This window comes from Agelaius tricolor, unplaced genomic scaffold (genome assembly GCF_023055355.1).
Source record: "Agelaius tricolor isolate 1412-34295 unplaced genomic scaffold, bAgeTri1.0.p SCAF_2, whole genome shotgun sequence".
Taxonomy (NCBI): Eukaryota; Metazoa; Chordata; class Aves; order Passeriformes; family Icteridae; genus Agelaius; species Agelaius tricolor.
The window spans coordinates 65,268,016-65,284,441 of record NW_027269262.1 but is presented as its reverse complement, the minus strand read 5'-3'; the positions used below and the strand labels follow the sequence as shown (position 1 = coordinate 65,284,441).

At 39.2% G+C, this 16,426-nt stretch overlaps 1 long non-coding RNA gene across 1 annotated transcript in view; it reads left to right on the top strand.

Annotated features, from left to right (window-relative positions):
• The window catches only part of LOC139587241 (uncharacterized), a 31,877-nt gene that overhangs the window by 2,822 nt on the left and 12,629 nt on the right, over positions 1–16,426 (top strand). The window lies entirely within an intron of this gene.

Sequence of the window (16,426 nt, the reverse complement as noted above, 5' to 3'; positions counted from 1 at the left end):
AAAAAAAAAAAAAAAGAAAGAAAGAAAAAAAAAAAAAGGAGGGTGGCAGACTTGCTCTTTTAACTGTTTGGAAACTTAAAAAGAAACGGGTCCAAATTAATTATTTCATCAGGGAGATATTGCTGTCTATCTCTTACATTTTCTCTATTTTAATGGGGATTTAATGAAAAAAAATTGCATCCCGTTTTTTCAATGGGCTAATGAATGTATGACACATCTGCAAAAGGAAAGGTAATATATCTAGGATAGGGAACAACAACCCATACAGAGATAAAGACGGGTTTATTTACACATGTGCACACAAATGCACACATGTGCACACTCACATCCCACATCGTATTTACACTTATGCACATACACTCAACACACACAGAGTCACACAAAACACAGCACACTTTATTTGTTGACCACCATGTAATTGCTTGGAGATACCAACAAAGTAAAAAGCAAAGCCTTACAGAATATACAATATCAACTGTAAACAGTCTTATCAAAATGAAGTAAATATCAGCCCAAGGAAAGGGTCTCTTTGCATACAATCCAGGTTTCATGCATATACATGCATCATCTTCCAGTTTCCCTGCAAGTATTGATATTTTATTAATATTTTATCTGCTATATTTTACCAGACATATTTCATTCTTGAGGGGAGGGGGGCACACTATTATGATGAAAAGTAGGGTAAAATGTACAGATGTCATTATAAATCGGAATCTTCTACAAATATTTTCCTGTGTGGGATTTAAGAAGATTGCTTCTCATTTGAAAATCTAATTATCTTAACCTAATACTGCAGATGTGAATATGACTGACACTTTCATTAAAAGATAATTAACTAAAACTAGGAATAGACATACTTTAAAATACCCCCTACCGAAGATAAAAACATGACTATTCAAAGAGCATCCGAATACACCGCAGGAACACGTGCAGATTTTTGATAATGCTATTCCAGAAATGGGTATACCAGAAATGGTCACTAAGTCACAGGAACAGGCAGGAGATATTTACAGTACCAAGGACCCCGCGCAGGTGAACCGTAACCTTAGAGCTGACATGCCTTTGAAGTTCGTGATTCCTGCGATACACATCAAAACCTTGTCTTAGGCCTTAAACACTAAAAGCCAGCAGGAAGGTTTTATCACAACCTTCCATTAAAAGCACACATGCACAACAACAACAAACCAGCAAAAACCAGGATGGCAGAAATACACACCTCTCTGGGCCCTAAACCTCCTGCTCCAGGAGAACATTTTGCAAGTACTGGAACTAACGCTAATAGGAAAATCCCCACCTGATGATGAATTAAGGCTGCCCTTAAGGAAGCACAGGCCAGTGTCAGGGAACCGAGTGTCTAAAAGCAGATGTTTAAGGTCAGAGTGAAGGTCCTGATAGTTTTGAAGGAAGGGAAAAAAAAAAAAAAAAAAAAAAAAAAGAGGTTTTTGGAAAAGGGAAGGAAAAAAAAAAAGGATTAAAAAATAAAGAAAAGGGAAAAAAACCCCCCAAAACAAACCGCCAGCATGGAAGTACAGCCATTCAAAAAATCGGAATCTGCAAATAAAGCAGGGGAGGACCCCTACCTCAATCCAGGGAAACCTTACTTTAAACTTCAGGAAAATCTTCAAGATTGGAACTTAAGGGAAAAGTCAGGGGCATTGGAGGGTTAGTGAGAGCAACTTTATTGCTTTTCCAAGCCTCACCTATGCATTGCACCAGCTCATCAACGAAAAAAGGTGTGAGCATATGTATGTAGATTTCCACAGGCACTGCGCCCTGTCAATGAACGTAATAAGGAAACTAGCGATATTCTGCATTGTTGTTTACATGGTGGAAAAAAGTGCAAACAAAGACTGAAAATGAAATCTCTGAAACCTGTTTACAGTTATCAGATTGAGGGTGTATGATGGAAAGAAGGCTTTTAGGTTTAAATGGTAGACGAAACGGAACTCTGAGACAGAAGGATGCATTGTCCATTCAAGTGCATGCCTGAAGGATGGCAACACATTTCCTAAGACTGAAGACAATTAAATACAATGTGATGAAGAAACACCTGAGAACAATACATCTATTTCAAATTCAAGTGAAGTAACACGTATACTTAATGTCACGGAAGAATAAGGAAACGAAGATAATTTAGTTTTAAAGTCGTCCCCCCCCCCCCCGCACTTCCCCCCACCTCTTTTATTCCTACTGCTTTTTTCCTGGTGAAACATCAATATCATTAATGTCATTAATGTCAAAACACCAAACGTCAGAACAGTCAAGTCATTCTTTTTTGGCTGTAGATTTTCCCCCCTTTCTCTCGTCTTGGAGGGGGATATAGGTTTATGGTGTTCTTGAGTTACAGCTAAGGAACAAAGGAGGGGGGAATAAGGCAGGAATTGCGACAGGAGAGTCCACATTTTTCAGGGTTTCTTCTGCCACTGTTTACTGTCCATCCTAACATTTTAAACCTCTCTGGTTTTCTGTCTCTCCCGCTTTCTCTCTCCCTAAAAATAGTACCTATCGAGGAGGGGGGGGGGCGGGGGGAGGGAAAAAAAAAGGCACTACGGGATGTTAACAGTTTAGAAGGAACCCGGGGATCGCCACGTAGATAGGAAAAATCGAAGAAGGTTAATTCCGGGAGGCAGCAGCAGCAGGTTTGTGGGATGTGATAAGAGCGGAGCGCAGCGCGGGCTGGGGGCGGCGGGCGAGGGGGACGCGGGCGGCCGCGGAGCGGTGCGGGGCTCCCGGCGGGCGCGGGCGGCTCCCGGCGGCGCGGCCCGGCCCGGCCCGGCCCGGCCCGGCCCGGCTCCCACTCCCCTCTCTCCTCCCTCTCTCGCTCAGCTGATCGCCCCCGAAGAGTCTCGCCTAACCTCTCAGCTCCTCTCCTCTGGTCTCGGTGGACCCCCCGCCCACCTCCTCCGAACTTCTCCTGCAGGCACCGTTACATATTTTGGGTTTTTTGAGCCTCCTGTTGAAACCACAAAAAGCTCTTGATAGTGACGTTACATTTCAAAGAAAGGGAAGGGGGAAAAAAAAACCTCAAAAACCCCTCAGCCTTTTCTGTCCTTTACCATCTCCAGCCTTAGCCCTAAGGAAAACTTGTTGGCCTGGGCGAGACGGAGCTGATGGGGGCCAGAGCCCGACACTGACCATTCTTTAATAGACAAAGAAATCGTAGCCCAAACCGGGCTCTGTTACACCACGTCTCCCCGTCAAGCTCATTTCACTCCCTAAATCTGCTCTGCGGACACACAGGGGCACAAGGATCTGCATAATTACAGACATAGCCGCTCCCCTCTTTAATAAACCGACATAATTCCCTAATAAGCGTTCCCTTCCCCCACCTTCTCCTCTCCCCAGACCCCAACCCAAGGGAAAGGGGATCCATGTCTTTTTACTGCGTTCCCTAAGTCTATAGATGAGCTCAGTTTGAAACGAGGTATTACAAGATTTCAGTGTTACAGACCCTTTATCTGAGCTACAGACACTTTCAGATCCCCAGCCCCCACCTCCTCTCCTTTTTGTTGTCTCTTCTCCTCCCGGGGGCTATTTGACAAAGGCAGTGTGTTAACTAACATTTTTGTTTAACTCAGCAACTTCTTTTCAAAACATACTTAAACCTGATAGCAATCTCTTGTACTTTTTTCTTTCTTTTCTTTTCTTTCTTTTTTTTTTTTTTCCCGAGATGAAATTGACTCTGAACCCAAAGCGTTTGGCTATTATTAATAATTTCTTTCTTTGCAGGTATCATATATACAAATCTTTTGTTAATTTACAACGCTCTTCCCCGCCACCCCCCCCGCCCCCCGCAAAACATTCCACTACACACTTAAAACGGGAGGGGGGGAATGGGGGGGGGGACGCGAGGAGAAGAGGGAGGAGGGAAAGAAAACAAAAATCCCCACTCTGATTCCTGGAAAGTTTTGTTCGAAAAAGAAATAAAACAACAATAACATACTGCATTTCAATTCTGCCTTCACTGCCCTAGATTTGGCATTCACCTACTGAAAGTGCGTCTAACGAGCAGTGACCTTAGAGAAAAATCACAGCCGAATAGTATAGACATCTCGCTGAGATTTTGAGCTAAATAGTGCCGATCCCGATTGGCTTTTTCTTCTTGTTGTTATTTTGGCTGGAGCCGTACAAAAACGCGCACCCGGACATTACTATAAATAAAAGCGTTCCAGGTCTAAGTCTGCTGCCGGCGTTTCCTCCGGAGCCTTAACAGCCCTTTTTCAGCTCCTTTCTTGGGCAGATCGCGGGGATTAAATGCCCTGAACCTGAGCTCCTGGCCTTGGATGGGAAGGGAAAGAAAAAGGGAGAGGGAGAGAGAGAAAGGAGAGGGTGAAGGAGCCAGGCGCCCTCTGGGCTTTCAGAGGTCAGCGCTTTGACAGTGCTCTGACCTCCCTCCCCTCCCGGCAACCACCCCAGTGTTTATAAACAAAAACAGTCAGGACTAGCCCCAAACAATAGCAATTCACCAACTTCACAGGCACTTCACCAGCTCTTATGCAAATAAAGGAAAACGACCGCTTACCACCGCTCCCCCCCATCCCCTCCAGAAAGCCCAAGAGCATATTTCCAGCAGTGATATATCCAAGGGAAAAAATTTTACATTCTATCCTGGAAAAGGACAAAAAGGGACTTCAGAAATAAAACGGTTCTGGTAGAAAGACAGACAAAAAGGAGAAAAAGCCAATAAAACTACCGATCTTACTGCAGAAAGAGGAAAGTTATGAAATATTTATACCTAAATCCAGCAATCCACACTGCCAATAAAACAGGAATCTTTGTTGTGTAGACAATATGCTAAACTACCTCTGCGACAAACAGCGATTATAAAGCAACCAGAAAAAGTTATTTTCGCCCAAGGAGCCAAGTTTTCAAAGAAAACGTGTGGATTTTACAGCTAAATAAAAGCCACCACCTCTGTGTTATCCGTAAAAACTACACATAAATTAAAAGCACCGTTAAAAGAAAAAAAAACAAAAAACCTTCCAGCAAGCAAGCAGCACATCTGATCTGACTTACCAAAAAAAAAAAAAGTGTATAATTAAAACCATCTTTAATTACAAAAAGCAGCAAGCGAAAACTAAATGAATCAATGATTTCTCCCCAAAATATTGTCCGCCAAGGTATAGAAATGACAGTTCTGTAGTCCTGCATTAAAGCATAACTGAAACCCCACAATTCAAGAATTGATTACACGAGAAGAAAAAAAAAGTAAAAGAAAAAAAAAGGTCTTAATGATTTTCAAACTTTTGTTTAAAAAATGATGAAGATCAGGAAAGGTAGGAGGAAAAGTTAAAGGAAATATACCTCAAGAGAAAAAAGACCATCTCCTTTTCTTCTTTGTCTATCAGTCTCCAGTTAAAGCATATGGAAAATGTTTTCAAAATGCCTAGATTTGGCACATTGTCATTGCAAAGAGAGGAGCGCAGTGATGCTGTTATAGAAAATGGGAAATAAATTCAGGATTGGGTGCTGCCTCCTTCAATGCGGATTTATCTAAGTTTAATTTAATATTCCGCAATCACTGTATGATCGCATATAATTCACCAAGATTTTTAAGGGCTTTGCCTAAATATGTTGACCACAGGCACAAAGTAATTTCATCAGATTATTTCCTTCTTTTATTTGTGTTTATTTTTCTCATTAGAAACACTTTACATTGCAATTGTAAATAGTAGAAATGATGGAATATTAGGTTTGGGGTGAACAAACGCTCAGAGAAGGCATTAGCTTTATTAAAATCATTCAGAACGTAAAATCAAAAAGCACAAAATGGTTGTTTGTAAAACGCTAAACCTTTAATCGATTTATTGGCATTCCAATCGATTAGATAAACGGAAATCTATAGTAAACATAAAAGCATTTAAAATATTTTTCTCTCATTTATAAACAAAACTTTTCTTTTCAGTAGAAAAAAAATTATTATCAAACGACTAACAGGAAATTCTTCAGATATCAAATTACGATAATAAAATTATTTCCACATGGAAAGGGATAATGACAATGATGATAGTAATTATAATAATGAATAATTCAACAGCCCTTTGACATATATGGAAGAGCCTGGTTCAAAAACAGCTTTTGAAGGGGGCTACTTTTAGGGGATTTTTTAAATAAAATTGAAATTTGAGGCTGAAATGCTTAGATTAAGTGGCAGTTTAGGTGCATGTGGTAAAATTGCGTTAATTTTTTTCCTGCAGTTTTTAAGGCAGAACTGTTCTTTTTGTCATCACCCCTTAAATTAAGTTACCTCTTAATAGTGGTAAATAAGTATGTAAATATATAAGCTAACCCTGAATTTATGGGGAGAAAATTTTGTCTCCACACCAGGGCGATGGGAATGGGGACCTTTTACCTTGCAATTTAAACAATTTGCCTAGCTGGCAGAGTACCTTCCAGATTACAGAAAAATTGTGCAAGAAATAATGTATTTGACCACTTAAGTGAAAGAACACAATTTATTTAGGGGTGGAGGGTGGGGAACTGCAAGCCGGAGAAATGCAGCAATCAGCTTGTGGCATTCTGGCTGCGCGAAGAGGAAGTGTTGCTGTAACGGGTATTATGTTTATTTGATAAAGAAAATCAATGAAAGTGGCTGTAAAGTAGTTAGTGAGGCGTGTGTTTGGGACTCGGGTTGAATAGTGACTCCAGCGGTCTGGTCGATGAGCTCTAAGAGCTCTGGAAATCTAACCTAACCCTCCGAGTGAGCTCTCTCTCACTCACTGCTGCACCTTCCCCAGGCTGGGAGACTTCAGCCCTTGTCTCCTCCCTCCGTCTCCTTCCCTCTCTCCCCACATCCCTCCCTCTGTCCCTCCTTCCCTCTCTCCTAGTTTTCCGCTCCTGCTTTCCTTCTTCCCATCCGCTCCAACTGTTCCCTCTCCCAGGTATATTTGTTCCCCTCAATCTCTCCCATTCTCTTTCTCTCTCACTTTCATTCTCTCGCCCCATCTCTGCCGTAGCTGTTTCCTCCCGGTCCAGCTGTTTCTCTAAGTTTCCCTGTACTTTTGAAACCTTTCCCCTTCTTTAATTCTCTTCGTCTCCTCCCGGGTATAAGTAAGTATTCCTAAGTCTCCCTCCAGCCTTTTTCCTATCTGTCTTCACCAGCCAAATTTATCTCTTATTTTGGATTGGTTCCTCCGGACATGTGCTATATTAGTAATTATCCGTACTCATTTCCCTTTCACACACCCATGCTGAAGGGATGAGCACACCACACTCTTTCCACAGCTGAAATATTTTAGACATTGGCTAATCTTCAGTGGTGCTTTACATAAGACCTTCTGCAGCTATTACCTCCTTTTCTCCCGCTATTCTTCATTCCCTCCAATTTACAACAGAAATGTTTCTCCTCCTTCTTTTCATTTCCTACTTTACAATTTCCTTTGGGGTTTCTAAATAGTAGTATGTCCTTTGCATTTCCCTACCCCCATCTCCTTCACTGTCTCACTTCAGCTATTTTGTTTACCCGGTTGCTTAGAAGAATATTTCTTTCCTTAACAAGTTTATCTCCCTGTCTTTCAGTCTCAGCCTATTAAAAAAAAAAAAAAAAAAAAAAAAAAAAAAGGTGGGGGGGGGGGTTGGGGAGAGAGAGAGACCGAGAGAGTGGAAAAAAAAGTTCAGCTCTTTTCAGCGAACTAACTTGGTTTCAAACTTCTGGTTTGGATTATGTGTCATTATCTATTTTCCCTTATCGTATCCCCCGTTGCCCTCCCCACCCCTCCGTCGCTAATAACATCTTTAGTGTGGTCAATGTTAAATATGGCAGGTCTCTGAAAAATGCCTCCTCTCGAGCTCTCTGCTGGAATTCATTACCCGCCCCACTCTCCCCATCGCCCCGTGTCCGCGGGGCCCGGCGCGCCCGGTGCATGGAGCCCCCGGAGCGGCCGCGGGGATGCGGAGCGGCCGCTTCGCTCCGCCGCCGGGCAGCGCCCCCGAGCCGCGCTCGCTGCGGCGGCGGCGGCCGCGCGGGACCGGCCGGCCACGGGCGCTGCGCTCCGCCGGGCCCCGCGCCCGCCGCGGGAGCAGCGACGCCTCCGGCGGGGGCGGCCCGGGCGGGGCGGGGGCGGGGGCGCGGCCCCGGGGCCGGCAGGTGCGCGGATCCCGCTCCGCGCCCCGCGCCGGGTGCGCCCCGCTGGCCGCGGCAGCATCCCCTCGGCGGGAGGTGCCCGGCTTTCCCAGCCAGTCTACCTGCCCTTGTTTGTCTGGGGCAGGAGGTGGGGTTTGGAGTCTGGCTCTTCTTGCTATTTTCTTTTTTTCCTCCTTTCACCCCCCCACTTTCTTTCTTTTTTTTTTTTTTTTTTTATCCCTTTTCCCTTGCTGTGTCCTGATTGTCTGGAGTGGGATCTAGATGAGGGATCCCCCCTGGCGAAGTCACTCATGTGCTGCTGGCCGTGACACATGCTACGTGTGTTGCCTTTGTATGGTCCTGGTTGGGCCACATGCACTTAGCCTGCAGTTTAAGGATTTGCTTTCGTGTGTGTCGTGAGCGCTGGAATAAAACAGGATTTCAAAGGGTACCACTGGAGTTGACATTTCAGGCCCGCTCTGGGTTTTATATAAACCTTAACCAGAGGAAACGATTGTTCCAGGTTAAATGGCCCTAAACTTTCCTTTGTTTCATTAATTGGTATCTTCTGTTTAGTTCTTGTGACAATTCTTTTAAAGAAGCCAGAGGAATAAATCTAATTTATTAATTTCTTCCATACTGACTGAAAGGTTTTCTCTGTTTTACACATGGCTGGAGTTATGTTTAGACTTACTTCTTGTCTTTAGGTTACACACATGAAGTGAACAGAGGGGGCTTGATCCTGCCAGTCCCCTCTTGAGTGAGTAAAACGTAGGTCTGTCTCGTTGTTAGAAACTCTCACTACCATCAGGGCCTCTGTTTGGTGTGATATCTGATAAAATGATTTTACCTATTCCAGGCCTCCATAAGGCTACCCAAAACAAAGGTTGTCATATAATTCTGATTTTCTAAAAGTATGCTATATGATTTTTAGCTAAGCCTCTAGTAACTTTAACTTCCTTCTTTACTTAAATGTGCTTGAGGGAGGAATGATAGCTTTTACATTAAATGTTTCATAGTACTGACAGAGGCACAAATGGAAATTAATATTTTTTACAGTTTCAGAGAAAGTACAATGCACAAACAAGGCAAACAATATAATCCAGAAGTCTTATTAATTAAAACCCAATGTAGGAGTGTACCTTTTACAAATATTTAGACTCTTAAATTCTGTCAATATCTCCATCACCTCTGAAATTATTGCTCACCTATATCCACAGTGACCCCAAATTGTCAGAGAGAAAGCCTGCCAGTTGTAAATCCACACGGGGCTACAACAGGATTGCAATTTATTATAAAGCAGAAATGTTACTGAAGGCAAAATTGGTGCCTATTCCCAAGTCCACACCTGAAAGGAACACATTTTCCAGAAATAAAGATGTTACAGAGGATTGTTTAATAATTTTTTTCATGAGATAGCATCATCATATTAGGTAGACTATATTTTTTCTGGATTTTAACCAACTGTGAATGTTTTTTTAAAAATTGTTTAAAAATAACAGGGACAACTGAAATTCAATACCACCTTGAAAAGATTAAAATATTTACTTAGGCTGCTGACTTTGTGCATGACAGTACATTATAGAATAGTCAGAATAGAGAGATAATTTTTCCTTCTTTCCCCAAAAGGATCTAGCTTGGTATAATATTCTCGCTTCCTGCTGGAATGATGTTAATGAGTGCAAAAAATATTCTTGATGCAAAAGAGGAATTGAAGGACTGTTATGAAACTAAATTTAAAAGTATGTTTTAATACTCTGAAAAACAAATACAGAATAATGCGTTTTGCAGGGAGATCTTATGTACCATGTGGAAAGAGCTTATTTTAAACAAGTGTGTCTGTACATTCCTTCAGATAAGAGTGTGCACACTGTCGTTTAAATCATAGGATTTTTGATCTATATTTCTCCTTATTTTTACGAGAAAATGTTTGTAATATAAGATATGCATAAACAAATTCAAAGAGCATCTGAAATTTATTCATAAAGAAAATTTAAAAATTTAAAATGCTGCTGATTATGAAGAACTGTTTGTAAAAGTCCTAATTCCTAAAATAAACTTGTGAATCTAAAAAGGTGCTAACCTGCATGCACAATGTACACAACTTTCCCCTTTCAATTAATTTCTAGTGTCAAGAGGAACTAAAATGAACACAAGAGAAGGATTTCACTCTTTTTCTCCCTAAGCTCCTTTAAAATTATCTCTTCACAGAGACACCCTGAGAAATTAGAAGTACCCTAGGAATCAGTATTTCCACCAAATACTTATTTTGAAAATGAATATATGTGCCATTTTCCTTTAGGTTTTTTTCAGTAGATATTTGTGAGTATTGTCATCAGTAAAAAGGGAATAAAAACTAAGACTAAAACATATTGTAAGGCAGCAAATAGATGCTTTTATATTTACAGCAAAATATTTTTATTTTCTTTTAATAGGAAGCCTTCATAAATTATTAAATCACACTTGATCAAGTTAACAATGGAGTTAACTATGAGCAGGTAAAATGCTATTTTCTGCGTAAGATTCATACCTGAACCCCTCAGACACTTCTTATCTCTTTTCTATATATTTTTTCATTAACATAACACTATTTAAACTTTTATTTTGGGAGTATTACAGCAAGTAAAACATATTTGTCTGTGTGTATTCACCAACACACAGAATCAACTGATCTGTTCCTGTTTCATACAAAAATACTTGTGTATAGTTACATATTTAGAAGCATACGAAGGTCTGCTCAGTGTTTGGTTTTGGCACAGTAATTAAGGTGTCAGGATTCAGATAGTGCTGAACATTCAAAATTTAGCATTAGAGCCCCTGGTTCATCTACAACAGGATGGATACTGTGTTTATAGAGTTCATTTTTGACCTTACCTGAGTAAGTACTTTAAGTTAAAGTATGAGATGCACCTAGAGGGGTAATACATTGAGTTTAATAGGAAGACAGTTAATAACCTTTTTTCATCCTCATGCACTATCAATCATGGCTGTCACCAGTCTGCTGAATCAAAGCAAAAGTGTTCTTCACAGATGACTGATTAGAAACGCAAAATCACAAGATCCATCTTCATGGTCACTTTTATTATAGTCATTTTTAAACTGACAGCAACCTGCTCAGTTTCAGCAGACTGGGCATCACAAATAGTGTCACTCAGTGCAGCTAAGCATGAGAAGATGTTGGCTGGATTATACTTAAAAATAATTAGGCCCAAAGCCTTTTGTGGAAGCAAGAAAAAGGATTTTTGTGGTTCTAGCCCCATCTTTTCAACACCAGCAGTAGCCTATGCTTTTACATTAGGTTACTATTGGAAAATATTTTCATCCTTCCACTTCAAGTGAATAAATCAGTTCTGGTGGCCCTTGGACACCTTTTGTTGGTAATGTGACCAGTGAGTTTTGATAGAAGCCCCTATAAGCAGAGGCTTAACATTGCATACTGCTATTGTACAGTGCTGTGATGAACTGCTAGTTTCCAGCCTTCTGAGGAATATTACAAAAGCTAATTACCTTGTTAACTAGATTTGTTTCAATAACACTGTCTCCTGTTCAAATAAACTAGTGAACAGTTCAACGGTTTAAGGTTATTTATAAATTGAATGGGCTTCAGCAAATTTAAAATCAAAATGGTGTAGGTGAGAGGGGGAGGGAGAGAAAGGGAGAGAAGGAACGCTGGTACTGCAAGTTGTGATCTGTTCTTGTGTGTTTCTGGAATACAGGGAAATCTAATGTAAGTAAAGGTATTAATTAATGCTGAAAAATGAAAGCCGGTTTGTTTGGAGGTTTTTTGTTTGATTATTTTTGGTTTTTTTTTAAGAAATATAAATTGCTATTGCCTCTAAAGGGTGCTTTTCCTGTGTGAAAACTGTAAGATTGGTTCCTTAATGTAAATAAAATCCTTTCCCTCTACTTAACGCTGCTTAACATGAGTAAGAAAATAATAGATTCTGATTTGGAATTTTGATTCAAGGACTGTTGGAGTGAGAAGACAGCCAAGACTAATTCTGAAATTAGGTGGAAGCTAAATAGGCCTCCCTCAAAACTCTTCAAAATCTTTACTGGTTTTTAAAACCTAAATTCCACTTCATCTTGTGAACACAAAATAACATATTGCACCAGCTGAGCATTGTTTCAGAATTGTCTTTAGAATTGCAGTGAAATTGTGCATCTGGTTTGCCACTTAACTTTAACCCCCAAAAGGTAGTCTTAATAGCGAGCCTGATTTGTGTAGCTGTGATTCCTTTAATCCAGCTCATAGGACTCTAAGCTCTGTATATCTAAAACTTTCCTTTAAAACACGTTTGGTAACTCTGAGGCATTTCAGTGGGCTGCAGTGTCAGACCTTTCTTGCAGTGCCCCTTCCCATCCTTCTCTCAAACTGGAGGGCAGGACTTTGGTCAAGTGGGGCTCTTCCAAAAGGAAATGCTCTTCATTTCCACCCTCAGACCTCACTCTTGCTTTTAGCACCTGGCTATAAACACACACACAGAGTCAGTGGTGACTGACTTACACTCAGTGGTGATGAAATCTTTGCCTACACAGGCATGCAAACACACAAAGAACATGCTACATACATGTTTTTAACACTGGCACACAATCACTGCTGCCTGGAGAGGAATGCTGAAACACAGATAACAAGCTAATCATGTCAGGAGAATATCTTTATTTAAAGTATCTTTAATAGTTTTGTAATATTTCCAGGTGCTAAAGAGACTGAAGAAGGAAAGCAGGAAGCAAAGTAGGCAGTTTTATGTCCAGTTGAGATTCACACATTCTCTGCAAACAGTTTGATTCCCCTCTTTACCTCAGTTAATGTTTATCTTAAGGATATAATTAGCATTGATAATATGGTCCCATATAGAAACTCCATGGTTTTTGAAGTGGTTTTAACATGCATCTCTATTTTCTGATGAAAAATTGATACACTAATGCTGACTGACATCTGTCTAAAAATCAGAGGCTAAGTATGTCTGAATTTAAATTTCTGAGCATTAATCAAAACCTAATCAAGCAAAGAAACTAGCAATGCCTACTGATAAATATTATAATCATATTTTAATAATTATGCTTTCAGGGGAACAACAATATTTTTCCCTATTAGATATTTTAAATACTATATTCTAGACATAAATGGCTAAACAAAGTTGGCTGTAAATTATTCCTGTGCACTTTTCTGTGTAGTAAGAACATATTCCAAAGAAATCCTGAGATCTGGAAGTAAAACTATCTGCATTAAAAAGAAAATAATGGGCTACAAATGCTTTCTAATTCAGGTACAAAAGTTGTTCTTTCTCCTAGATATAAAATAATACTGATCTACTTTCTATGTTTGCTTTCTACCCAGTTGCCATTTTAAGACAGTATGGGAAAGGTGATCACTGTAGCTTAATTTAAGCACATAGTAAATCCATGCATCTCAAAAAATGAGCTTAAAAGGATGAGGAATGGTAAGAAATTTTGCGGTTTTTTTTCCTTTTACAATGAAAGGAGACACAGGTAATAATTACTAAGATATTTTTATTACCTTAAGAAAACAGCTACATCAAACTGACTTTGTAAACTTTTGTAATGCATATGTTGTTTTACTCTATATGCTGCATCTTCCCCAGAATGTGGAATACAATAAACCATATAGAATAAATATGGTTTATTGTATGCTTATTTCTTGTCAGTACACTTGCTTATCCAGAATATTTATTACATATTAGTATATAGAACAGAGTTAACTTTAAAAGGGTAAGATTTTTAGAAATTAACTTTGAATTAACTATTATTCCAACTACAGTTCTACCTATCAATCCTTATAAGACATGACTGAAGTAAGTACAAACAGTATTGAGGAAATGTTGCAGTAGAACAACTGAAACATGTTTAAGTACTGATTGCATATAAGTATCTTGTAAGATTTACCACGATGCAATTTATATAACAAATAAGTAAAGGAATTTACATCTGCTTTAGTGATTACTAATGTAATTGGTGGGAAAAAATACTTAATGTGTAGGCACATGCACAGAAGACAGCAGCTGACATAGAGCATAACTTTTATCTCAAAAAAGCAGATCTACCCAAGTAAATAGGCCAAAGAGTTCCTGGAAGGTTTCTCTTTCCAAGTACACTTATCATAAGCATATATAGACCCATGAAAAGTACCCATCAAATCCTCCAACAGCAAAGCAGAGCACTGCAGACAAGAACACTAGGAATTCTCATACCACACCTGCCTTTTTGCTGCTTGAATATGCAGCTATTTCTGACCTCTCTGCTTTTTAATTTTTTTCCCTTTGGTTTCTGAAATGTTCCTTGTAGAAACTTAAAAGGAGGAAAAAGCTTTTCTATGAGCATCAGGTTGCAATAAATGTGTGTATGTGAGAGAGAGTGTGTGTGCATACAAAGATGTATCAGGAAGGCCAGACTGGTCATCTTTCAGCATCTGTCTCCTACCTGGGGCTCAGAACCTCGGCTTTCAAGGGAAAAGAGCAGAAAGCAGAGGTCATGCAAAACATTTCTACTTATATATTCAAATTACCAGTATTTAGGATGAAGATATTGTCTGATATCAATATTCCCAGTTGCTCACTAGGCAGACAATTTTTCCCTCCTCTCAAAAGGTATCTGTATCAGTACCTCCGTGTATCAGTAAGTCCAGATGATTGCTTATCAGGACTTAAAAAGGATTCTGCATTTTTCCTCTGCACTTTCTAAAATATTGACCACATAATATGAAGTGGGGATTTCTTTTTGTTGTCTTTTTATTAATTTTTTTTTTTATCTTTATACTCCCAGACCTCTTTTTATTTTCTGCCATCTGCAAAATATAATAGTCACAAATCCTTGCAGGTTGTCTTTGAATTTATGCTTTATAAGAGCAACACTTTATAGGAAAGATGTAAATACTTCTTTGTCAAATATGCCAAAACCAAGTATTTTTCTTCCAACAATTAGAAACAATACCTATTTATTTACTACTGCTGAAGGATGCACATAGAAGTTTTAATATAAACATCAAGGATATGCTGAATACAGTAAAACAAGTGTGCATATTACAGATTGAAAACAAGAGAAGAGCTGTCTATTTCTCAAGTAACAGATTTAGGGATAAGCACATATACTTTATTTTTCATCTATCTTTTATCTGTAGTCTAAATCATAGTTTAGATCATAGACTGTTAGGCTAAAAGGAAAAGATTATTTTTGTACAAATGTCCATCTAGGATTTGGAATCCTGCTGTGGAATGCAAAAGGGGTAAAAAAATCCCCCAAATTTCTTCGAATAATTTAGGTGCTACAGTATCAATTTTTTTTTTTAATATTTGATCTTTCTCTGTAGCTGTATTTAGGCCCTGTTTTCATTTTTGTAAAGTACAGGTTTTCCTTTTTTGTAAGCTGTTCTCCCATAGTGCATCTTAGTTTAATTCATTCTTAGCAAAAGAAACACCCAGGTTCAATCTGGAGACCTCCTTCCAACATAATTTAGCTGGACCTTTTCTTAGTAAAGGTTCTCTGGTTTTCATTTTCACTTCATATTCTCAAATAAAAGATCCTTTGTTGTCTACCATTTGATTGGACTTAATGAAAAACACTCCATTTTAACTTAACAGTATTTCCCTTTGAATTTATTATATTTAAGAACACTGTCAAAAATCAAGCATTTAATCTCAGGTTTTTATACTTAGAATTATATTGCTATCATATGGTTCAATGAGGTGATGTAGAAAATATATTGAATAGATTTCAAAAAGAAAAGTGAAAAACTAGCCTCATTTTAATATGAAACTAAATACTATGGCTAATGTGCAGATTGGGTATGGTAGTTGACTTTAAAGACTAACATGTGACAGGGTGCCAACAGCTGAATTGTGCAGTATTGACTAAATGAGGTTCACTGATTTGTATTGAGGCTAATATCTTCTTTAAACAATTCCGTGTAAATTGTGCGTATAAAGTCATTGGAAGCTATTTCTCAGGACAGCCTCGCTGGCTAGCTACCTGCTGGAGTGAGGAAGATAATCAATAGAAAGAAATAGAGCTGAGCATGAGACTAGGAAGCTTCAGAGCAGTTAGTGCTGATAAAAGTAGATGATGTCAATATTTGGGAATAACACAACTCTAGGATAACAGACAAAAGAGAAGTGCATATGTTGTAGAGTGTTCAAACAGGGGCAGAATTAATGCATAAGTGGCAGATGTTGCCCCAGGCTGCAAAAAGACATTATTTATTCCAGCTATTGTTAAATTCCTAGCTATACACCACTGCTCTATATAGTATATTAAAATTATATCAGGCAATGAGGGAGCTGGAGTACTTTTTACATGAGTCAAAATTCTCAGATATAAAGAGGCTGATGCACTCTGTTAACACAGAGC